Consider the following 26,057-nt stretch of genomic DNA (forward strand, 5'->3'; position numbering starts at 1 on the left):
CAGTTTAAGTGGAACTGTGCACATACATACTCTTGTGGCAAGACAGCGCAGCATGGGAAAGGCATGGAAGTGAATGTGGCAGAGGAGACGTCCAGCAGTATGCAACCTTGATGATGACCATTGAGAAGACATCCAAACCAAACTATTTAGAGGTGCCCCTGATGGACCCCTAACTACCTCTCAGAAACAGATGAAGAGAATTGCAGGTGCATTATTATGAAATATATTCCAAACTCAGCACAGGTACCAGAGGCCAACATGGAGATTCTAGAACTGTTCATGAATGCTGTCCCAGAAGATATACATGTTTGACAATTACGAGGCAAGGGAGAACATGCCCAAATTGAGATGGAGATCTTGAGACAGAAGTGGACATCATGGCAAATATCAGAGGAGTTGGCAGAGGACAATCAACAGAAATATGGGGTCACAAGAAAAAGCAGCTTCGCCAACTGTAACAAAGGGGCTTTTTCATAGGTGGCAAATGGGAAAACCCATTGGGAAGGCTGGTAAATCTTGACCTAGGTGGAGATTGACCGGATGTAAAGGAAGATGGCAGACTACATAGGTATTCTGGAGGGGCAAGAGAAGTGGCTTTATAGATGGGTAATGCCTCATGGAAACCTCTCCACATGGCAGCCTGGGGCCAGTTTTAGGTTTATGCTCAGGAACCAAGAGTTTTATGTCACAAATGCATATAAAGAGAGAAGAACTAAAGGGTCGTAGCTGAGCCAGACAAGATGGCGGACGTGTCAGCCTAAAGCTCTGCAAGCTGGTCCAACAATCGGCTCACATCTGGGCTGGTGGGGCAGGGTGAAGCCATTAAAGGCTGTTGAGGGACTTGCTGATTTGAGCCTCGTATCAGCTGGAACCCGGGAGTCGGAAGCTCCACAGATGAAGAGACCATCGACTCAGCCACACTGGACCGTCTCCAACATGGTTGCTCCTGGCCCCCGATAAACTCTGCAACGGAGGAGACAACAGGGCACAGTCTTTCTGTCCGCTTGTCTGGATCCCCCGGGTGAGGTACCTTGGCTGCTAGGTCACCCTTGCCATACTGCGGACCTCCCGGCCCTCAGAATTGCCTGCTGTTGTGTGCTGTGAGGCCTGGAGCTGAGGGAGTGCACGCATGGATGGTAATAATACATATAACAATAATAAGATAATTTATAAAGCGCATGGTTACATCTAGTCGGTGTGTCCCCGAACTGGACCAAAAATCCCAGATAGACAGAACCAAAAGGCAGCAGAAATGATGAGAGGACCTATTTTAGTAGTGAATTGAGTTTTCAGTTTCTTCCTGAAATCAGCTTCAGTAGGAGAGGCTCTCATGGCATACGGAAGAGAGTTCTACATTTTAGCAGCTAAATAGGCAAAGGTTCTCGCACCCATTCTGGATTTCCTGATCTTGGGAATTTTAGCAAGTTTAGCCTCTGAGTATCTGAGATTCCGACCTGGGATGTAAGCTTGAATCAAAGAATAGAGATAGCTGGGGCCTTGTTTATTGAGTATGCGACGGCAGGAGCACAAGGCTTTGAAACCGATTTGTTCGGGAACCGGGAGCCTATGTAGTTGGTTAAGAGCACCTGACACTGATGATCTTTTGGGCAGCTCCAGTATCAGTCTTGCTGCCACGTTTTGAACTTGCTGCAATGTTTTAAGGCTACTTTTAGAAGCACCCAAATATAGTATAGAATTTTCCTCAGCGTCTTAAGAGTGCCAAAATACTTTCCCGTTGTTTTTCTGGTTTGATAGTCGAAGGAGTGTTTCGAATCAAATATAACTTAGAGGTTCTTGATTTTTTGTTTAGGGACCGGAGATTCACTGATGGCCACCAAGCTGATGTCCCTATTGATAGGGTTTTTCCTACCAGCAGAGAGCTCAGTGTTTTTGGCATTTAGTTTTAAGCAACTGTCAGTCATCCATGAGGCAACATCCGATAAACAAAATTTAAAAAGTTCGGCCGAGATAGAGTTATGATCAGATGGACTTACTATAAATTGTGTGTCAGCAGCATATGACACCACTTGAACATTATATTTTTTGATGATGTCCCCTAGAGGTTTCATGCAAACATTAAACAATGTGTGGCTCAAATTAGAGCCCTGAGGGACAGAACAGGTCAGAGACTCAAAGTTTTAGAGTTAATTGAAAGGACCGATTCTGAAGAAAGAATCTAAACCATTTGAGGGCATTTCCATTCATCCCACAGTCCAGGAGCCTTTGAATTAGTATGTCCGGAGACACCCTGTCAAAGGCTGCAATTAGATCAAGTAGTATTAGGGTGGAGGTTTGGCCCCTGTCCGCATTCTGTCCAAGTGTTTCCTCCGATAGGAGGAGGGCAAACTTCATGGAGTACATTACCCTGAAAATGGATTGCGTAGGGTGCAATAACTCTTTGGATTCCAGGAAACTGGTTAAACAGTTGTTTACATGTTGTAGGAGTGTAGGATCTGCTTCTTATGGTTACCCCCACTTTTTGCTGATGTTTCACTGTTTTTTGACTTTAGTCTAGCTGGGGCCCTGCTAACCAGGACCCCAGCCTAGCTGCTTCCTCTCTAAATTGATTCCATGTACCTTAGGTACACTCCAGATTGGGTTCTGGGGTACCCTTATAAGTCCCTAGTATATGGTATACTATGTACCCAGGGCATAGGTACCCCAGAGGCCTACCAGGGACTACAGCATGTATTATGCCACCCCTGGGAAGCCTTCCATAATGACACCATGGGACTGCTACTGCAGCCTGAGTGAGGTGGTGCATGCACCCCTTGCTGAGATATAGGTTGACTATATCTCACCCTATCACTGCACATATAAACCTATCAGTCACCCCTATGGCAGGCCTTATCAATCCTGAAGACAGGGTGCTTGGTTTTATTTGAGAGGGTGCCCACGCATGAGCAGAGCACCTCTGCAGCCTTCGGAATCTATTCTCTGGGGTTATCTTGGTGCAGCCTGACCATATACTCTTAAGTGCATTGTAACTTCTCTGTAAATGCTAACTTTGGGATGGCTGCACGGAAACATGTTGTGTTTGGTGTCAAACACCTTGGAATCATACCCCCACACCAGTAACTGGTGTGGGAGTATGATCCCACCCTTCTAGAGTGAGAGACATAACCGCACCGGTATACCCGATACCAGCTAACAGAGCCCTGGCATTACAAAATGGATGCCGCCAGCCACAGACACAAGTCTGGCCTCCTGCTGCTGACCGAGTTTTCCGGCAGGGGAGGCCTGGACAATAGGTTTCCTGTCAAAGGGAGGTGTTATCACCTTCCAGACAGCCTTTAGTGGATTGGGGCTGGGTGGGTGCACTCCAAGAGTGCTTTGAAGTCTGCACTGGGGGCACATTTGGTGTCCCTGTGCATAGTCCAGCTCAGACCGGTTGCAGGGGCTACAAGCCCCTGCTCTGGCGTGAAACTGGACAAAGGAAATGGGTGTAGCCACCCCTCTTTCCTGACCCTCCCATAGGTGGGTCCCCAGAGTATGTCCAACTCCTTCCTTGGGTATAACAAAGGAACCCCTGGCTACAGGACTTTGGATTACACCTGGACGAAACTCTGATACAGAAATCTGGGAACTTCGACGATCTACACGACTAGATGACTGAAGAATCTCCCTTGGAGTAAAGGAGTTACTCCCCTGCATGGCAGGCACCAAAGATGCATCTGACCGGTTTGCATCTCTGAAGCTCCTGCCGGACTCCGAAGTATTTGCAACACAGGTGGTGGGTTTCCAGACTTCCTAGAAGCTGACCCGAGTCCCCAGCAAAGCTGAGACCCGTAGCCCTTGTGGGTACCGTGAAACCGGAACCCCTGGACACCGTGCACATTTGCAAGTGCATTAGCTTCTCAACGTCCCTTGAGACTGTGCATTGGGTTACTTGTAGCGCAGACCCCAAGAACCTTTTCCCCTGAAGATTGCTGGCCTACACTCCAAGAATGTTCCGTGAGCCGGCCCTTTGTGTTTCTGCTTGAGGTACCTTCGCGATCCCTGGTCCGTCAACTGGTGGGTTCCTGTGAAGGAAACTTTAACTTTAATTGAACTTTCCTGGTTGCTCTAGATATGCCCTGACTCTCCATTGCTTGGGGAGTCCCCAGGACCTTGCTGGTCCGCACTGAAGCATCTTTCTTCTTCCTGCATAGGTTGCTGTTGCCAAGGCTTGTTGTGTCCAATCCGGGCACCGACACTGCAGTACTCAACATCCCTTGTGGAACAGCTCGAATCCAGCTCCTGGTTGTCATCGACACCTCCTGGTCCTCGTGGCTGAAGAGTCAAGCTTCCCCTCTTGGCACCTGAAGCACCCGACATCGGTGGGCATTCGTCTATCGTGCCCATGGTCACTGGCTAGTGACCCAGACTCTGCCCCCTCTGCTTTCAGGTTCTTCACATCTTCGATCCAGGCTTGGATCTCTTTGGCCACTTCTCCTCTTCCCAGCAGCAGCACTTTTCTGCCATTGAAATCGACAAAGACGCCCGACAACATTTGACACCTATGCACCCGGCTCCCCTGGGTCAGGTAACACGAGTACTCCGGTGCTCCCGTGGGTGTTGGCCCTAGAACCATCTAAGTCCAAAAGTGTTTGTTCCTAGTCCACTCTTAAGTGTTCTTAATCTTTAAAATTCCAAACGCGACTTTCCCCATAGAAGCTAACGGAGCTCGCGGCTGTGTTCTCACACTGCACACGTCCCCCGTGGGTCCCCTGTGTCACTACCTTGGGTGGTTCCTTGGGGTCCCAGCGATTCTACAAGCTGTAGGATGTGTGTCTAGTCAAGTCATGGTTCTTATACCACCTTCTTAATATATGGTTTGGCTCGCCCCTAGGGCCTATCGTACATTGTGCTAATTTACTCTGATATATTAAGTGAAACATATGTGCTTTGACCTCTAGCCTCATAAAGAGACGAGCAGGATGTGTTTAGTAATAAATACATATATTTTATATTTATACCTGGTGTGGTTCTCCTTTCATTTGGTCATTCAAGAGATTATAGACTGGTAAAACAAGCTGCTTTACATTCCTCCAAGACTTAGCTTGAAGGCTGCTCTCCATAGCTACCACTAGGATAGCTTTCAAATAAGGTTGTCTTTAACCTATCACCTCTAAGGGGTTATTTGTACTGGTGCAAGGTGCCCCCTATAACTTCTCACACATGTTTCTCCAGTATTTTAGCCCTGAACGGAAGGAGAAAGATGGGTCTAAGATTTACCAAAATGGGAGGCTCCAAAGAGAGACTTTTCGTAATAGGGATTACCATGGCATGCTTCAATGGCCTGGGCACTGAGCCTGATAAGTTCTGGTAAAAGGGGGACAATCGCAGTCATCCCTGGCTGAAGAATTCTAGTTGGAGCTGGATCTAAAGGAGTACCAGATTTAATAGATAGAAAAATGGTACTCAATTCTGGTATAGAGGGAATAGCGAGCTCAGTCATGTCACCTGGTTTTTCTCTAATCAATGTGTTGTGTCCTTTTAGTACAGGCTCAGAGATGTTTTCATAGATTTTCGTCACTTTGTCAGAGAAAAATGCTGCAATGCTATTACAAAATTCTAAATAAGGTGTAACATTTGCTGAGATTCCTTCAGGGGATGTAAGTGACTTTTGTAAGAAAAATAATTCCTTAGTAGAGTTTCTAGCTGAATCTATTTTCTGTGCGTAGTAATCCTTGCGTGTTACTCTGATAAGCTTATGATACACTTTCAAGGCGTCCTTCAGACAGGAGCAACTGGAGGTACTATAATCCTTCTTCCATCCTTGTTGAAGGTGTTTACATTGTTTTTTAGAAGAGGCAAGATGCTCATTATACCAGGGTGCAGAGGGAGCGGATCTAGCGTTATGTCTAGAAGTTAGAGGTGCTATATTGTCAATAGCCTTAGTCAACCATGCCTCATACTTTAATGTTCCATCAGTCACCTAATCTTCCAGTTCAATTTTAGGTTTTGTATCTGACATGATAGACATACATTTATCCGGTGTGACTCTAGCCCAATTCCTCAAAAAGACAGGAGGTGCAGAAGGAGTCGCAGAAGACCTACTGAGCGGGTGAAAAAAAAGTGACCAAAAAGTGATCTGTCCAAGGAAATCGAATCCTTGACCTGAATAAAATGGTCGTTAGAAAAAATAGGATCAAGCGTGTGTCCTTTTTCATGGGTGGGACCCACCACTAATTGAGATAATTGAAAGGTTACTATGTCTCTGATTAGTAGAGACTGCCAGATAGGGCTATCTGGCAGTCCTCTGAATCTAGATGCAGGTTTAGATAACTGAGTATTATCAATGTATTATGCAGCAGGGCTAGATGAGTAGAACATTCCATAAAATTGGAAATGAAGTTAATGTGGTGTGGCACCATCTCCCCCCATGGCGCCTGGCCTGCACGGGTGGCTGAGTAAAATCTTGCTGCAGGTGCCCCATCCTGGCACCTACTTCGGGGCTGGATAGACAGAGGAACAACTGCAGATGGATGGTGGGGGCTTCCTCATCGTCTCTTTGCTAGACTGAGTGACTCCTCCAGGCCGCAGAGGAGCTGTCACCTGCTGACGGAGTGACGGAGGGCAAGAAGAAACCAGAGTCCCCCATAGAGACCTTCCCAGAGCTCTGCTACGGACCCTGCGGCTTCATCACCTGGGTCGCAGTGCGGAGGAGAGTCGCTGGCAATGCCATGGGCAGTGAATGAGCACGGCTGCCCCAGCTCTCCTGCTGCACTCCTCACACCTGATAGGGCTGTGGTCGGTGCGGCTTGTGCACCCTTGCCTCATACCACTAAGCTGGACCCCCCTCCCCGTGCCTCATCTAATTTAAGTGCTGCAATTACTGGGGGCAGACCCAAAATACAAATGTTTCCCCTCCACGATCTACCCTCCAAGTCATCCACCTGGTTCCCCAGCTGTGTGACGCAACTCTGGGCGTTGCCCAAGGCCCCCTGGTGGTCGTTTGCAAGCAGTCGAAGAGCAGAGAGGGACTTCTCTCCATCAGTAACCCTGTCTGCAAGCTTTCGGTGGTCATCCGTGAGGAGATTAAGGTCTGTGGCTAGGGCCCCAAATTTGTCCTCCATGGTAAGCCTGGAGTGCCCTATAACAGCCAGCGCTATGTCCAATTTCTCAGATATGGTAAGGGCAGCCCGAATGCAGAGGAAGATGCTGTGTTGGGGCCTCTTCCTCATAGGAAGCATCTACACGCCCAACATTGAGCAGGGGAAATTCTGGGACTCCTTTTTGGGAGTCTTGGCTCAATTCACAGGCTTGCCATTGATATTAGGGGGAGATTATAATTGTGTGCTTGACCTATCCTTGGACAGATCCCATCGCCCATCTCTCGCTCCCCGCCCCACGTGCAAACTGAGCACTGGGTTCAACACTGGTCGCTTGCAGATGCCTGGAGAATCCGGTACCCCATGACTAAGCTATACTCATTCCACTCTATCCAGCACAATCTCTATGTACGCCTTGGCCGCTTCTTGTGCCCGCCCTCTATAATCCCCCTAGTTCAGCATGCGGAGTACCTGGGCGGGTCCTGTCGGATCATGATGCGCACCTCATAGCCCTTAAAAGGCAGCCTCCCCACCCCCTGTCCCTGTTTGGCAGCTGCCGTGCGACTGTCTTGAAGACCAGGTGTTTCAGCATGAATAGGAAGCAAACATTCCTGCTATTCTTCTGAAAACTCCAACATGGTGTCCACTAGAATGCTGGGATGGGACGCTTTCAAGGTAGTCACCAGGGGGGCATGTATCCAGCAGATGATAGGGGTCTGTAGAGCGCTTGAACGGGACTTGCAGGCAGCGGAACACAAGCTTGCTGCCCTCAACAAGGTGGCAGTTGCTAATCTTGCACTTGTTGCCCAGCTGGTGGAGGCTCAAAATGCCCACAAGGTGCTGCTATCAGACCTCAGGCATTCCAACATCAAATCGTATGCCACCAGGGTGCATTAAGATGGAGAAAGGCCGGGAGCAGTCCTGGCATGGCTTATCCGCCAGGATTCTGGCGCTCGCATCATAACTGAAGTGATCACCCCCTCTGGTGTCGCGGTCCATGCCTAAACTGATATCCTGCAAACCTTCTACAACTACTATGTTGAGGTATACAGGGCCCCGCTGCATGATTCCTCACCATCTATAGACCAGTCCCTCGCCACTCTCACTCTGCCCCAGATTCCTTCCCAGGTGAAAGCCTCCATGGATGTGGAGATTACACCAGCTGTGTGCCTTTTCCAACCTGTTGGTGCCAAAGCTGGCGGAAATGTGTGAGGCAGCGTTGCAGGGCAGAGAGCTCCCCCATTAGCTCCTTGAATCCCTCCTGGTCTTGATTCTGAAGTCAGACAGAGATCCCACCCTGCTGGCTTCTATTAGACCGATTGCCCTCCTGACGGTGGATTACAAGATCCTTGGTAAAATCTTGGCAGAGTGCGACGCCCAAATTCTCCCTGCACCTGTGCACCCAGACCAGAACAGTTTTGTCCCTGGTAAGAGCAAGTCTCAGAACATTCGGCATCTTTTTCACTTCCAGGATAGGGTGAGGGGCCTTTTCATCTGTGCTGCCTCTCTGGTCCTGGACCTGGAGAAGGCGTTCAATACCCTGTCAATACCATGTCCTGGCCCTATTTGTTCACGGTACTTCATCGCTTGTGAGTGGGACCTAAACTCATAGCCTACACTAAGCTATTACACTCAAACCCCACCTTGCAGGTACGCCTGATTTGTTACATCTCGACCCCCTTCCCCTTGACTCGGGGCACGCGTCAGGGGTGTTCACTCTCTCCTCTGCTCTTCGCCGTGGCGATGGAACCCCTGGCGGTTCGTCTGCGTGGGAAGGGAATGGAGCATCCCCCCGATGGGTGAGATTCACCGCATGTTCTTGTACACAGATGTCCTGCTTCTCTATTTGGGGGACATTTCAATAAGCCTCAAACCTCTCTGAACCATGATGTCAGACTTAGCGGATGCGGCCGGGCTGAAGGTTAATTGGGCAAAATCCTCAGTCTATCCTCTCAGCCCCGACTTCCACTCACGGGTGTTGCGCATTGTCAACTCCAGCCTTTCCTGGCATGCGTGGACGCCTCGCTATCTGGGAGTCCACCTTTACCATGCCCCCCATGATCTCTACGAGGGTAATCACCACAGAATGCTGGCAGGCATACGCTCATTGGTAGGATTCTGGAGGACTCTTCCCCTAGACCCTATAAGGAAAATTGTAATGGCAAAATTGGTCATCCTACCTCGCCTCCTTTGCCAATCTGACCGTCATTCCTCCATGCTCCTTTTTCAGGGAGCTGGACGCTCTGCTTTGCTCCCTTATTTGGGGAAATTGCCTTTGGTGAGTCGCTTTAGTTACGCTGCAGCTGCCGGTGAACCAAGGGGCCTGGGAGCCCTGTTGTTTGAGGTCACTTCCCAGCGACTCAGCTCCAGTGGCTATCTCGCTGTACAGCACGGCATTACCTGGGGAAGGCCTGTTCTTACATCGGGCCTTTACGGTTGCCAGCAATCCACCATCTGCTCCTGCCGGCAGCCCAGCCTGCCGCGACCTATTCAATACAGGTAACTATTGCGAAGGCCTGTATGCTCCGCATCCATCGTCTGTCCCAAGGGGACCCGCTGTACACCCCGTTGCTGCCGCTAGTCAGCCTGCCCCGGGGTGGGGTTTATTACACTTCCTGGGAGTCGCAGATCTGGACAGACCACTCTCTTCTTGTGATGGATTCCCTATACTCTGAGGTCCAGTTATTTCCCTTCGACCAGCTAGCAGAGAGCGGGCTTCCCTTATGGCAATTCCTTCTCCATAGGCAAATCATACTTGATTGCTGGCGTCTCTGGGACCTATCTGGAGGAGAACCCGTGACCTATCCAATGCTTCACACAGTACAGACCATGGGCCCTGGCCGACACCTTATTACTTGGATGCACAAGGCCACCTGGGAACTGACTCCTGACACGCTTGCTCAATTGTGTTACCAAAGGGAAGAGGAGTTTGTGAGGCCTCTACACGACAAAGAGTGGGAGCGTGCCCTGGAATTCCCCAAAAAGGTATCCCGGAACTCCTGCTTCAAAAATATACAATCCTTTATACTGCACCTGGCATACCTGATGCTGGCGCAACTTCAGCGCCAATACCCGGAGTCACAGTTCTCTTTCCTCCACTGCCAGACCTCTAACGCAGCCTTTCTCCATATGGTCTGGGTCTACCCTGCCCTGCAGCACTATTGGAGCACCATTCATGCCATACTGCGAGAGGTCACGGAGCTTCTCAATATCTCATTGTGGGAAGCCTGCTCGATGGCAATATTAAGATGACGGATACACTACAAGGTCCAATTGCGGTTTGTAGGACTGGCCCTCCTGCTGGGCAAGCGAGGCATTACACTGCACTGGCGTGCACCTAAGGGACCCCTCCTAGAGGCCTGGACAGGAGTCACATGGTCCATCTGTGGCGTCTCTATGAGCGGTTTCCCTAGGGGCTGCAGACATCCTGCTTTCCAGAGATCCCCCTCACTGCGCGCAAATACACCGCAGCCCGCACACTCCAGCGGAATCATCAAGTGCTCCCCCCGCCTAGCCCAATAGCACCGGCTACTCAGTGAGCACTGCCACACACCCGCCCCCCCCCCTCCTCCTTCCCAAGTCACTATCCCTGGTTTGGTACCCCGTGTTAGTAACTAGTTCTCCACTTAAAATTATTCCTTTGGGTACACACACAAGATGACGCACCTACTGCGGGAGCAGCTCGCCCCCAAAGGTGCTCCATAGCACCTACTGCGGGAGCAGCTCGTCCCCAAAGGTGCTCCATAGCACCTACTGTGGGAGCAGCTGGCCCCCAAAGGTGCTCCATAGCACCTACTGTGGGAGCAGCTCGCCCCCAAAGGTGCTCCATAGCACCTACTGCGGGAGAAGCTCGCCCCCAAAGGTGCTCCATAGCACCTACTGCGGGAGCAGCTCGCCCCCAAAGGTGCTCCATAGCACCTACTGCGGGAGCAGCTGGCCCCCAAAGGTGCTCCATAGCACCTACTGCGGGAGCAGCTCGCCCCCAAAGGTGCTCCATAGGACCTACTGCGGGAGCAGCTCGCCCCCAAAGGTGCTCCATAGCACCTACTGTGGGAGCAGCTCGCCCCCAAAGGTGCTCCATAGACATTTTTGTGAACTCGATCCTTACGCTCACTGCATGTAATCTTGCGTCAATACCAGTCATGTAAACCAGCATGCCATGTCTTCACTTCTGATTTGTATGAATGTCATGCTTTTCTCGTTAGCTAAAATCCTAATAAAATGGTTTAACAAAAAAAAAAAGAGAAGAACTAAAAATGAACAAGAGTTTGCAAAGATATGAGGTTTGAAAATATTCAGGGTAAGTATCGCGGATATACGTGTTTTACTGAGCTGAGACTGGAGGTTTTGTTTGATTTAACAATAAGAATTAAGCGGCAAAATTGTAATTCTAATTCACTTTAATGCATGTGCATTGAATTCTAAAATATTTTTTTATTAACATCGACTACAATTCCTAGAAGATTAGGAATTAATGAAATTATTTGCAGAACCTAAATATTTAGACTTGGGTGCCGATTACGATCCGTTAAAAACCGCGTACGAACCGTCGGTCGGAGCGAATTCCCCGTCCGACTCGTACCCGGTTGTAAAACTTTACAAACATGGAATTACGATTCGCACGGAAACACCATTTCCGTACGAATCGTAAAAAACACCGACCGACGAAAATATACATACGAATGTGATCCGGGAATGCTGCGACGTGACGTCGGGACGCTTTCAGGCAGCGTTTCACGAACCAGGAATTACGATTCGAACCGACAGCAGTCCGGACGGCAATATTTTCACGGCACCCAAAAAGTGCCGCAAAAGCGAAGTACGGCGCGAATCGACCAGAGTAGGTGGCCCGGTACGCGCCGACCCCCCCCCAGCCCCCGTAGGTACGCGCCGACCCCCCCCAGCCCCCGTAGGTACGCGCCGACCCCCCCCCCAGCCCCCGTAGGTACATGCCGACCCCCCCTGTGTGTACACCCGTGTACGGTGCGTACCCCCCGTGTACGCTCGAGTCGAACCCCCCGAGTACGCTCGAGTCGAACCCCCCCGTGTACGCTCGAGTCGTACCCCCACCCGTGTATGTAAGGTGCGTACCCCCCCGTGTACGCTCGAGTCGAACACCCCCGTGTACGCTCGAGTCGAACCCCCCCCTGTACGCTCGAGTCGAACCCCCCGTGTACGCTCGAGTCGAACCCCCCCGTGTACGCTCGAGTCGAACCCCCCCGTGTACGCTCGAGTCGAACCCCCCGTGTACGCTCGAGTCGAACCCCCCGTGTACGCTCGAGTCGAACCCCCCGTGTACGCTCGAGTCGAACCCCCCCGTGTACGCTCGAGTCGAACCCCCCGTGTACGCTCGAGTCGAACCCCCCCGTGTACGCTCGAGTCGAACCCCCCGAGTACGCTCGAGTCGAACCCCCCGTGTACGTTGGAGTCGTACCCCCACCCGTGTATGTACGGTGCGTACCCCCCCCGTGTACGCTCGAGTCGAACCCCCCCGTGTACGCTCGAGTCGAACCCCCCCGTGTACGCTCGAGTCGAACCCCCCCGTGTACGCTCGAGTCGAACCCCCCGTGTACGCTCGAGTCGAACCCCCCCGTGTACGTTCGAGTCGTACCCCCACCCGTGTATGTACGGTGCGTACCCCCCCCGTGTACGCTCGAGTCGAACCCCCCCGTGTACGCTCGAGTCGAACCCCCCGTGTACGCTCGAGTCGAACCCCCCCGTGTACGCTCGAGTCGAACCCCCCGTGTACGCTCGAGTCGAACCCCCCCGTGTACGCTCGAGTCGAACCCCCCGAGTACGCTCGAGTCGAACCCCCCGTGTACGTTGGAGTCGTACCCCCACCCGTGTATGTACGGTGCGTACCCCCCCCGTGTACGCTCGAGTCGAACCCCCCCGTGTACGCTCGAGTCGAACCCCCCCGTGTACGCTCGAGTCGAACCCCCCGTGTACGCTCGAGTCGAACCCCCCGTGTACGCTCGAGTCGAACCCCCCCGTGTACGTTCGAGTCGTACCCCCACCCGTGTATGTACGGTGCGTACCCCCCCCGTGTACGCTCGAGTCGAACCCCCCCGTGTACGCTCGAGTCGAACCCCCCCGTGTACGCTCTGGGGGTACGCACCGTACATACACGGGTGGGGGTACGACTCGAACGTACACGGGGGGGTTCGACTCGAGCGTACACGGGGGGTTCGACTCGAGCGTACACGGGGGGGTTCGACTCGAGCGTACACGGGGGGTTCGACTCGAGCGTACACGGGGGGGGTACGCACCTTACATACACGGGTGGGGGTACGACTCGAGCGTACACGGGGGGGTTCGACTCGAGCGTACACGGGGGGGTACGCACCTTACATACACGGGTGGGGGTACGACTCGAGCGTACACGGGGGGGTTCGACTCGAGCGTACACGGGGGGGGTACGCACCTTACATACACGGGTGGGGGTACGACTCGAGCGTACACGGGGGGGTTCGACTCGAGCGTACACGGGGGGGTTCGACTCGAGCGTACACGGGGGGGTTCGACTCAAGCGTACACGGGGGGGTACGCACCTTACATACACGGGTGGGGGTACGACTCGAGCGTACATGGGGGGGTTCGACTCGAGCGTACACGGGGGGGTTCGACTCGAGCGTACACGGGGGGTTCGACTCGAGCGTACACGGGGGGTTCGACTCGAGCGTACACGGGGGGGTACGCACCGTACACGGGTGTACACACAGGGGGGGTCGGCATGTACCTACGGGGGCTGGGGGGGGGTCGGCGCGTACCTACGGGGGCTGGGGGGGGGTCGGCGCGTACCTACGGGGGCTGGGGGGGGGGGTCGGCGCGTACCTACGGGGGCTGGGGGGGGCACCTGTTTGGACGTCTCCATGGTTGTTATGGGAGTTCGGTGCGGACGGTCTTTTCACCATACGGTTGTACATTCGGATGCCCGGGATGGATCGTGATTCCCCGGTCGGAGTTCACCTTTCACGTTTGTACGGTGAATCGTACGAGGACGTGTCGGACACATTTTCCGACCCGAGGACGTGTGGGGAAATATTCCCAGTGCGGTTCGTATGGCCTTTTTACCATGCGAATCGTGATTGCCAGTTCGTACGGCACTTGTACGATTCGTACGGTAAAAAGACCCGATACGAGTCGTACGGGGACATTTTTTACCGGATCGTGATCGGCACCTTGGTGTATACTATTCCCGTATCAACTTCAAATTAATATTTGGCTTTCTATATTTACAAATGAACGAACGCGAGAGATTCTGAGTTCAAATGTACGTTGGCAAAACACTGATTACAAAAATGCATTCCTCACAGTTTGGTAGGCCTGGGGTGTAAGTTTCATTGCTATTCTAATGTGAATTTAGACATGGCGCAGTGAAACAATTTAGGTTGCTATAAAAGTTTGAATGGAGATGTATTATTGTTCGCCCATGTCGGCGGAACGTACTAAATTGTAGTAATGAGATTTTTTAAAATCATAGCTGCTTTGACTACGCCAACATGCTTAATTTTACATTCTTGATATTGGATGTGGTTCCTATGGCCAAATGCTTTTTCCAAATCCACTCTGTAGCAAATATTTTTAGCTTCTTCTCATGATGCAGGATGAGGGGAACTGTTTAAGCATTTTACTCAGCCATATCGTGTCTATTTCGTTTTCCCTTTTCACGGCCACGCGCCCAGCAGCGGGGCGACGATGCTAATGGAAGCAATGTTCTCAGTGCCGGGATACAGCATATGCTTTGCAGCTGTTAATGTCGGAGTGAGCGGGGTCTTTCTTGTGCGATGCCAGGCATGCGGGATTACAGTTTGGTCGTGGAAAGGTTCTCTTTTCATCAACGTTGGCTCATCTGGAAAGAAAAGGCAAGCACACTGTTTAAAGGGTAAACATTTGCATCCCGTGTTCAGCTTCCACTACGGTTTCATTGTATAATATGGGCAGCCATTTTCTGGGAAGCGCTGCAAGGCGACCACCATAGCTTTTGAGGCTCTGATTCTCAAACATTTTCGGTGTCACTGTCTAGCAAGAAAACATCTATATTATAGAAGAGTAGAACTGGAGAGTACATGAGACAGACAATTAAACAACAGGGCAAGCGGACCAAGTGTAATGATGGAATCGTACTCCGATGAAGAAACGAGCAGTATTTATTGAAGAAATACAGCACCACCAGATGACATCCGATCACTGCTAAGGCCGGCCTCCAACTGCCCCCAAGAACAACACGGCACGGACCCAAGACTCTAGAACAGTGGTTCCCAAACTTTTGACTCCTGAGGACCCCTATTGAGTCACTATTGGAAGCCAAGGACCCTCAAACAATTTGTACAATTTAAATTTAAAACATTAAAACAGTAGTTTGAAAAAAGTAAACACACTTATGCACACCAAACAAATACTCAAATCACTAAAGATTTTAATATTTTAATACTTTATATAGAAAGAATTAGCAAAATCAAAACTTTTAATGGGATGGTTAGTGCTGCATCGCGGCGACTAAGTTATCAATCTTTAGTTCTTTTACGCAATATGAGGCTCCTGCCAGGGCCAGACTGGAAACCCAAAGTAGCCCCGGCAAATGTTGTCATACCAGTCCCAGTACTAAGTGCAGTGAGTGAGCCTGGCCACTGCAAAGCAAACTTTGGGGGGCTCTCCCACCAAGGAAATTTGGGGGAAAATGGTGCATTCTGCAACACATTTGTCATTATATATTTGTCATTATATATTGAATTGAATTTGCTTTTAAAGCATAGAAAATGATGACCTTACTATGCACCAATACAACAATCTTTTTGGGGCTCTTTTATGAATCCCTCACTATCACTCTCCAAGAGTGCCTCTCTTCTCTCAATAGCCCCACTGTCACATGTGTTTCATTTGTTTCATAGCATCTCTCATACAAGTGTAGGGTGTCCGAGCACTTTACATCACACACATACAGAGACAATGAATCGTACGTGTGTAAATCGGTGTATAGAAAATGTTATGTTATATAAGGCAATGGGGACTTCAAAGTGTAGGATTCACATGTCATCCATACTGGTGAGCATTTTTTAAGAGGTGCTTGGTCTGGAGAAGCACAACATCTTGATATAGAATGTAAGATAGGGGTTAGATTTGACTTTAATTATAACAGTTTAATTCTACTCAAACAATCCTTTTTGGCAAAATGAGGATTATGAAAGACTGGGAAAAATGATAGCATACTAACTTGTACCATGCAGTTTGCATTCAGCTGTTTGATGGCAGGTCATAGCTTAAGGTGCTAGATTATGATTGTAACTCATAAACTGCACAATAACAAAATAATCTCTGTGACAAAAGCAGTAACCCACTGAGCTTTGCACATAAACTACAGTTTTTATTTTAATTTTATATGCATGGTACACATTCTTTGCAGCAGGCATATGAACTCTCTGCGCTACCTTAGATGAGTCAAACCTTCTACTGAACAAAACACGCTTCTCTCTCCAGCAGGTACATTAATCACTGGATGTTATCTTGACACTTTTATAGTTGCACGAAAACTAAGGATTATTCAAGGAACTTTGAAGTGCTTTTAAAACTGTTGCTTCGGACCCCCTGGGAATGTGTCATGGACCCCTGGGGGTCCGCGGACCACAGTTTGGGAAACACTGCTCTAGAACATCAATAGAGTCTAACCGGGGTCCGTGCTAACAGCGTGTTTACATTTACACATTACCAAAATAACACATCTTCCCCCCTTAAACGAAAGAGAAGAAAAAGAAAGAAGAGAGAAAGATAAAAAAAAATACAACAAAAAAAAATATACTATGAATACAACTTTTTCTGGATAAGAGTTACAAAATCAGATAACCATACAGGTTTTCTGCGTAAACGTTTAGTTTCTGAAAAACTTCAATTTTCTTGGCTAACATCAGAATTAATAGAACTAAAGGGTAAAACAACATCATCAATGTTTTGACGTATAACAGTGTTATTACCAACATTACAACTCTCAACAATATTTTCTTCTGGAACTTCCTCCAAAACATGACTCTTTTTAGGAATAAGATGAGCTTCTTTATACAATTTTCTGTCACCTTTAAGTACAGCAATTTTGTTCAAATTCCAAACTTTACCATTAGAAAGTCTGACAGCATTCTTCAAAACTTCTTTCACAATAAAGGGACCCATGAATTGACTTTCACCCTTAGGTACTTTCCATGGTTTCTTAACTTTTACAAACATACCTACTTCCACACTAGGATCTAATTTGGAACCTCTTCTTAAGTTAAACTTGTGTTTGTTCACAATATGAGTCTTCTCTATTCTCTTCCTCACCTTATCAAGATCCACACGACATTTGGTGGAGGAAATTAGCCAAGACGGATTAATTTTCGTCCTAAGTAACCTGCCTCTCATAATGTCAAAAGGAGCACAATTAGTCATGTCATTAGGAGTAGTTCTATACTTCCACACAGTCTTCCTCACCTGAATCTCCCACTTCCCGTCGTTAACACCAACCATTTGTATGGCAGCTTTCAGTACTTTGTTGAATCTCTCAATAATCCCATTACCACTTGGATTATACAGGGAAGTGGTACAATGTATAATACCAGTCTTCTGAAAATATTCCTTCGCTTTATTAGACAAAAATTGCACACTATTATCAGTAATCAAATGTATAGGCAAACCTTCTTCAGTGAAAACTTCATCCAAAAATAGCCAAACAGTGTCAGTGTTGACTTTATCTACAACTTTTATGACAGGCCATTTTGAAAATAAATCAATGGCTGCAACAATGTATTTGTTCAAAGAACCAATCGGGCCCATAATGTCCATAGCAATAGTCTCCCAGGGACCGTTTGGAATATGATGTCCTTGCATATAGGGTTTTTAAAGTCATCAAGGACTTGTCTGAATTTGCACAATGGAAGAAGTCTCTGACAATACGCTCAACAAAAATATCTAACCCAGGCCATCAGAACGTTTTTTTGACAGACTGTTTAGTTCTAATAATGCCATTGTGACTCTCATGACCATGTTTGACAATAATATCTCTCATACCAGAAGGAGGATCAGCTTTGTCACCCCTCCAAATAGTACAATCAGAAAAAGATAATTCATCTCTCACTTCCCAAAAATGTCTCAATTTAGGAGAAAGATTTTTTTTAGTGGGCCAACCTTCAATTAAATACTTTTGAACATCTTGTAAAACTTTATCTCTAGAATACTCAACATTCCAATCTTCAATTTTAATAGGCAATGTACCCTCATCATGCACTAAGGCAATATGGATATCATCCCAAGAATTCTGAACACACTCTTTAAGGGGTAAAGGGAGTTTAGATAAAACATCTGCTGTGACATTGTCTCTGCCAGGAACATAGACTATCTTATAAATGAAGTCCTGTAATCTCATAGACATGCGTGCAATCCTAGCTGACGCTTTAATCAAACCATCAGTAGTGAGTAAACGTACCAGAGGTTTGTGGCCAGACCTGATTTCACATTCTCTTCCCCAGACAAACACTCTGAAATGTTCCAGAGCCCACACCACAGCTAGGGTTTCCCTTTCAAATGTAGAGTATTTCTCCTCTGCTGGAGATAAAGCCCTAGAAGCATAAGCGATAGTAGTTTCACTACCATTTTCTCTTTTCTGGGCCAAAACAGCTCCCAATCCCTTCGAACTAGCATCAGTAGTGATGATGCAAGGGAGCTGAGGATCGAAACTATTAAGTGCGGCAGCATTTGCAATGGCTGATTTCACATCCAGAAATTCTCTTTCACATTCCTCATCCCATGAAAATTTACTCTTATTTTTCAACAACTGTCTAATGTTAAACACCCTACAAGAAAATGTTTGTATGTATTTGGAATAAAACTCTTAACCCCAAAAACCATCTTTAGATTTAGGGCAAGACGCAAGCTGAATGGCTTCCACCAGATCAGGTTTGGGTCTGATACCATCTGCACAAAGTATATGCCCCAGATTTGTAACTGAGTTGACACCAAATTTACACTTAGCATGTTTAACCGTAAGTCATTCATTCATTTGCTAACTTTATTTCGGTCAAAGACCATAAAAGTACAGGTTAAAATACATACAAGGATACACATTCCATTAAAACAATAAATAAAGGCAAGTTAATACAATATTTAAGAATGAATTAGACTTGTAGTTATCAACGAAGACAGAATTAATAAAAGGCGAGGATGATTACACAAAAGTTTTCCTTCTTCGCCATAAACCATATAAGAAGCGGGACACAGCAAAAATAATAGGGGGATGGGTATCGTATGTTAAAACCCTGCATGCCTGTATACAGTGTCTACATCCCAGATTCCTACAAAGGGGGAGAAGCCACTTTTTCCTTATTAATTGATACGCAGGGCAGAAAAACATAACATGGCATACGTCTTCTCGGTTATGCTTACAAGCCGGACAAACAGTGTTTTCTGATTTTGCCCATTTGTGGGTAAATGCCCTAAGCGGTAAGCAACCATGCCTTAGCTGTAAGTAGAGCTTCCTCGCGAGAGGTGGATAGATTACGTCTAGGACGACTTCTGCTCGCATTTCGGCTTTTACCAGGAGAAACTCTTTAGTAAGCTTCCCCAGAGAGCTTAAACCATGTAGGGCAAGTAGTTTCTGTTGCCTCATCTGGCTTATGAGTTCCGTTTTAGGTGTCCCTATACAGGACACCTCCGGAGATTCCCAGAGCTCGATCCTGCCGATCTTTATGCTAAGATTCTTAATATGGGATAACCATGCAATATTCTTGTTTTTTATTAAAGCCCGAACCTCTATGAATACCTCTCTGTAAGATGCCAGTTCTGGCACCGACCAGAGTCTTTTCCAATAGAGCATGGGCCGCAGAGATTAACGGATAATCTACTGAGAACTACTTCTAGTGCTTGATCATGAGTAGATTTGTTGTCACCAAAAACAAGTATATCATCTTGGAAACAAACCACATTTTTACAGTCACTGAAAATATTGTGCATGACGCGCTGAAACACAGGGGGAACAGCCATTACAACACAGGTTTTACCACGCGTTGCTATTACATCGCATGAGTTACAACGCATGTGATGTTACAACGCGTGGTAAAACCACGCATACCATTACATCGCATGCGCTTTTACAACGCATGCGATGTAATGTGGCGGCTATCCAAGTCGTTGTGAGGAAACTCAGGCTGTTTCCTCACAACGACGTGAAGCAAGCAGGAAGGAGGAAGCAGGATCCCACGGCGACGCTGGAGAGGAGAGAGGTAAGGGGGTTTGCGCTTGGGGTGGGAGTTAATTGTTTGGGTTTAGGGTAGTGTAAAAGTAGTGTTCTGTGTGTTTTTTTAAAGTTTTAGTGTGTGATTGTAGTGTAATGTAGTGTATTAGGGTTTAGGGTAGTGTTGTAGTGATTTAGGGTAGTGTTGTAGAGTTTGTGTAGTGTAGTGATTTAGTGTTTTAGGGTTTAGGGTATTGTAGTAGTGTTTGTGTAGTGTAGTGTTTTTTTGGGTTTAGGGTAGAGTAGTAGTGTTTGCGTAGTGTAGTGTTTTAAGGTTTAGGGTAGTGTAGTAGTGTTTGTGTAGTATTTTAAGGGTAAAGGATAGTGTAGTTTTTTAGGGTTTAGGGTAGAGTAGTAGTGTTTGTGTAGTGTTTTATGGTTTAGGGTAGTGTTTGTGTAGTGTTGGGGGGTCGTGTAGTGTAATGTAATTGTTGGGAGAGGACTGGGGCGAAGAAGGGTTGTGTAGGGGTAGGGTAGTCACTTACCTTGCAAACTAACCACGAATATAGCTTTACCACGCATGCCTTTGCGTTGTAATGGCATGCGTGGTAAAGGCATATTCGTGGTATTAGTTTGCGATGTAATGGCATGCAATGTCATTGACATCGCGTAGTAATACCCGCGTTGTAATGGCATGCGTGGTATTACTATGCGATGTAATGACATACATTCAAACACAGCAGCAGCTGAGGCAAGCCCAAATGGCATTCTCTTGAACTGGAAACATCCAAATGGTGTGACAAAAGCAGTGTATTTCTTACACTCTTCATCTAAAACTATTTGGTGGTATGCTAATGACAAGTCGATACAAGAGAAAAACTTAGCCCACCAATCAAAGCTAGCATTTCTGAAATACGGGGCAGGGGGAATTGATCAACTACAATATTGTTGTTAAGGTGGCGCAGATCAATACATAATCTAATATTCCCATTGGAACGTCTGGCCACAACAATGGGAGAAACCCACTCAGAGGACTCGACTCTTTCTATAATGTCATTCTCCACCAGTTTGTCAAGCTCCTTCTGTACCTCATCTCCAATAGTGATAGGAATGTTTCTTGCTTTGTAGATTTTAGGGCAGGCATTGTCCTTTAAAACGATTCTGTGTTTGAAGTTAATTAACTCTACAATAATATCTTTAAATACATTAGGGAACTTACTCAACATGATACTACTGCATTGGTTGGGTTCCCCAATAACCATAACCGGTTCAGGACTATTGGGATTAAGGATGATGTCAAGTTTTCCTTGTTCAAACCATCCCAGAGCTCGAAAGGTCCATGTTTGGAAACGTATAGTTTGGCAGTACACTCACGGCCTTTAAATTTAAAAACAAGTACTCTAAAACCAATAATGTCGATTTTCTCACCAGAATATCCTTGAGGATTAATGTTTCCAGGATACAACATAGAACCAAGTTTATCTATAAATGTTGACTTCCATACACTCTCATTTATTATAGAGTAAGGAGAACCAGAATCCGTGTAGATTGGTATCTCCACTCCACCAATCATCATATCACATATGGGTTTCTTTTTAATTACATTATTATCAATGTTTAAAATAATAGACGGGCATTCTGTAATGTTTAACATGTAAGACCTTTCAAATTCACTATCTTTAATGTCATGGTCACTCTCATCAGACTCACCATCTTCAACACATCTTACTTTCTTATTTTTACTTTTTCTACATGCCTTGGCAACATGGCCTATCACACCGCAGACAGAACATCTTTGTTTAATTGCAGGGCAACCCTTGAAATTAGCTAAATGTGAACTACTGTCACACCTATAGCATCTGAACTTGTTTTGGTCCATTGGGTATTCTTTGGTGGATGCATTTTTTTTATAACTGGATTTAATTTTAGTATTATCAACTTTAGCTATGACGTTGCTAGATTTGCTGGTTTCATCAACTTTAACTTCTTTTGCACTTCTGCAAGACATTTCGGCTTTTCTAACAATGGCTAGGATATCTTCTAGTTTTGAATCGCCATTCACCCACAACCTGTCTTGAATAGAAGTATCCTTTATGTGCATAACAACTTGATCCCTAATTAAATCTTCTTGTAAACCCCTAAATTTGCAATCCAGAGAGAGTGTTCTCAATGCAGATACGTAGTTATCCACTGATTCATCTGTGTTTTGTTTTCTCTGGAAGAATTTGTATCGGAGAATGCCTATACATACTTTGGGAGAAAAGTAACGATCAAAGTCAGTAACAGCAACAGTAAAAACATTCTGATCACTGCCACCGCTAATCTTAGTCATTTGATTGTAGGCTTTAAGACCTTCAGGCCCTACAGAATGTAAAAAGATTCCTTTCTTTTCAGCAGGAGACATTTTGCCTATTACGTCCAATGTTTCAATGTAATTAAGGAAATATGCTTTCCATTCTGTCCACTCCATACAAGGAGTGCCACTAGCAGGCCAAAAACATTGAGGAGGCGACAAATTGTAATTTTATGTATTAGACATGTTGATGAAAAGTTGACTGAATTAAAGTAGAAAACGCTCTTTGTATAAAAATAAGGTGGTCGCTCACCGGTAAAAAGTATTCAGATTGCAGAAAGCAACGTGGAAGATCAGCGTGTAATACTCCGTTCAGCGCGCTGATGGACTTGTTGCTTAGTAACGTGTAAGCAATGAGAGAATCAAAATGGCGGCACGTCGTGTACGTACGCGCTCGTAACCATAGAAGGGAACGTGGAAGGCAGGAAAGTCCGTGCTCAATACTCGCTGTACGTGGAACACTGCTTCAAGCCTCGTAGAATACGCAGGAGGTCGGAGGATGATGTCACACCGAGCTCGTTGAGCGTCACTGATGAGTAGAATCCGGTGAAGGTTAGCAGTTGCGGTAAGCTTCAGGCGCACACGCAAGTTCGTGCAGAGCGGTGGTGCTATATAAAAGAAAATCCCAGATCGTCGCCAAATATGTAATGATGGAATCGTACTCCGATGAAGAAACAAGCAGTATTTATTGAAGAAATACAGCACCACCAGATGACATCCGATCACTGCTAAGACCGGCCTCCAACTGCCCCCAAGAACAACACGGCACGGACTAAAGACTCTAGAACATCAATAGAGTCTAACCGGGGTCCGTGCTAACAGCGTGTTTACATTTACACATTTCCAAAATAACACCAAGACACACAAATAAGAAATTTGCAATTTGAATAATAAAACCCCCGGAAAGTAAGAAGACTGAGCTTTGAAAAAAGAGGAAGAACAAGGTACATTTTTCTGTGTAAACTCCCTCCTGGCAGTGCTGCAGTGTTATTTGCATGTTAGTGTAGCGATCCAATGCTTTCCCATAAAGTATGTGAAATTGTAATCGTTAGGTATATATATTTATGCAGACACACTTAAAAAAGCAAAGTCAAAGGTCAGTTATGGTTATGAAATGAAACAAGAAACCATGTAAATTCCTATAATGGTTGGCTCCACAAATTATTGCTCACATACCTGCCATGCAAACCATAACTGAAACACCAAATAAAATGCTATTTAACCTTGATGTAGTAGATGACTTTGCAATTTACAAAATGACCTAGCTAGTGACATAGAATATTGCTTTACAATTAATGTTATGAATGACACGATTATGTATGCAATAAGATATCTTTATTTGTGAAATTGAAAGATGTGGTGTGAAGATCTGTTATGAAATTGATGGGGTCATAAGACTGCTTTTTGGTGTGAGTTATGGTTTGCATGACGGGTATACTTTCTCTTTACTAGTGTATGCATTGAAATTCAAAGATATGGTGTAAAGTTCTCTCATTTATTGTTATAAGAATTATGAGGTCATAAGCTTTACATTTTGTGCCTGAGTTATGGTTTGCGTGGCAGGTATACAAACTAGCATTTGCTGACCCAACCATTTTTTTTGTGAAAATTTTTTCATTAGCATTTCATTGTATAATACAGTACATATGAATCAGTTATCACAGAAATAAACATTATGCTACTCGTACACCATGACGTTAATTATAGCCATTGCATAGCGTATAATCATCCATCATTTCAGTAGGTAGCATCGCTGATGCGAGGAGGTACATGGGTATAAAGCATGTGTCCATGAGAGATGGTCTGTGGCCTGTACTTAAGACCGGGCGTAAGCTCTCAACGCTAGTCCAGTAGGTGACTTGATGCTATACTTGAGAATAACAATCTGAACTCTTCTAAACTGGGGGGTAGAACAGGGGTACACAGTGTCTATATTGGCGTCGCATAATAATGGCCAGCAGGTTAAGACATCCGGATTATGCTTCTGGGTGCGCGGTGCCGAGAAGGATGGGCAAGGGCATCAGACAGGACCGAATGCCCCGGGCGACTACCCCTGGCCCAGCAGGTGCCTAATCTGCGGAAGAGCTGCAGTGGATTTCCACGGTGTGTGCATACGCTGCGTGGAAACGGGCGCTCTGGGACGATGGATCCTCCGTCGCTTCCTGTTTAAAGGAGTGTAATAGGATAGCCCATGGCATGGATATGGGGTGCTTGCGGATACCCTTAAGCCCTTCAGAATGAAGCACCTCCTCTTCTGTGGCACCTCATTTGCTAACCGCTCCCCGCTAGGCCGCTATCGGGGGTCCCCCAGGCTCCCTCCAGTGCATTGCTATGCACCGTTTAGCTAGAAGTAGCGCCAGAGATGCCAACGCGTATCTACTTTCAGCGACTGACGGCGCTTGTGTATGCGTAGTGCGCAGGCCTCCCATGTGTGAATGTCAGTAAGCCTCGTGACTGAGAGGAGGGCAGCGTGGACTTTGGTACAGCAAGCGCGGAGCGTTGGGCAATCCCAGAACATGTGGAGAAAGGATGCGGCGGGCATTGGGCATCTGGGGCATGTAAAGGGCGTGTCTGGGTATTACTGTTGAAGCTTCTGGGGCGTCAGATAGGCGCGATGTAGTATGTGAAGTTGTGTGCTTTTAAAATGGTAGTTGCAGGACACTTTTATGGGGAATTCTAATGCACGGTCCCATTCCCTGTCATGCAAGGGCCTCTGGAACTCAGCTTCCCATTTCTTCTGAAGGGGCGCGCGGGAGATTGGCTTTAGAGCCTGCACCGCATTGTATATCCTGGTGACGCCCGGGCCCATCTGTAGTAATGTGTGTATCACCGGGTGTGTGGGGGGCTCAGTGACTATTGTGTGCCACATTCTACGACAGTCTTCAAGCAGTTGTCGATGTAGAAGAAATTGCCCCCTGGGGACCTCCATATCCGCTGACAACTCCGCGAATGTCTGCAATTGTCAGTTCAAGTATAAAGTGTCTACCTCGTGGCCACGTGCGCATCCACTCACGGAGCATACGCTCAGTGTAATGTGCCTGGCCTCTAGGAAACCCCACCAGCAGCAGGACGAAGGAGTACATGGGTGCCTCGCAGTTCAGTCGGTGTATACGTGTCAGACAGGCTCCTGCCACCGTCATCTGGAGTAGCCGGTCACGTAAGGGCACTGCCCCAGGTAGCAGCATGTGAAGTATAGTTGGGGTTGGAGTGAGCCCGGTAGCTGTGGCTGTTTCCCCCAGCGCACGGCCCGCTGTCCATCTTGAGACCCACTGAAGCTGGGCTGCTAGGAAATAGGCCACGAAGGAAGGAGTGCCCAGCCCCCCCTGAGTCATGGACAGCTGGAGCATAGCAAGGGCAATTCTCCTACGGCCCGAGCCCTATATAAGAGTACCGAGGAGGGTGTCCAGCTCGCGGAAGAGGGAACGTGAAGGGGTCTCCGGAAGTTTAGCAAAATAGTAGAGGAATCGCGGAACCA

Source organism: Triturus cristatus, chromosome 3_1, assembly GCF_964204655.1.
Source record: "Triturus cristatus chromosome 3_1, aTriCri1.1, whole genome shotgun sequence".
Taxonomy (NCBI): domain Eukaryota; kingdom Metazoa; phylum Chordata; class Amphibia; order Caudata; family Salamandridae; genus Triturus; species Triturus cristatus.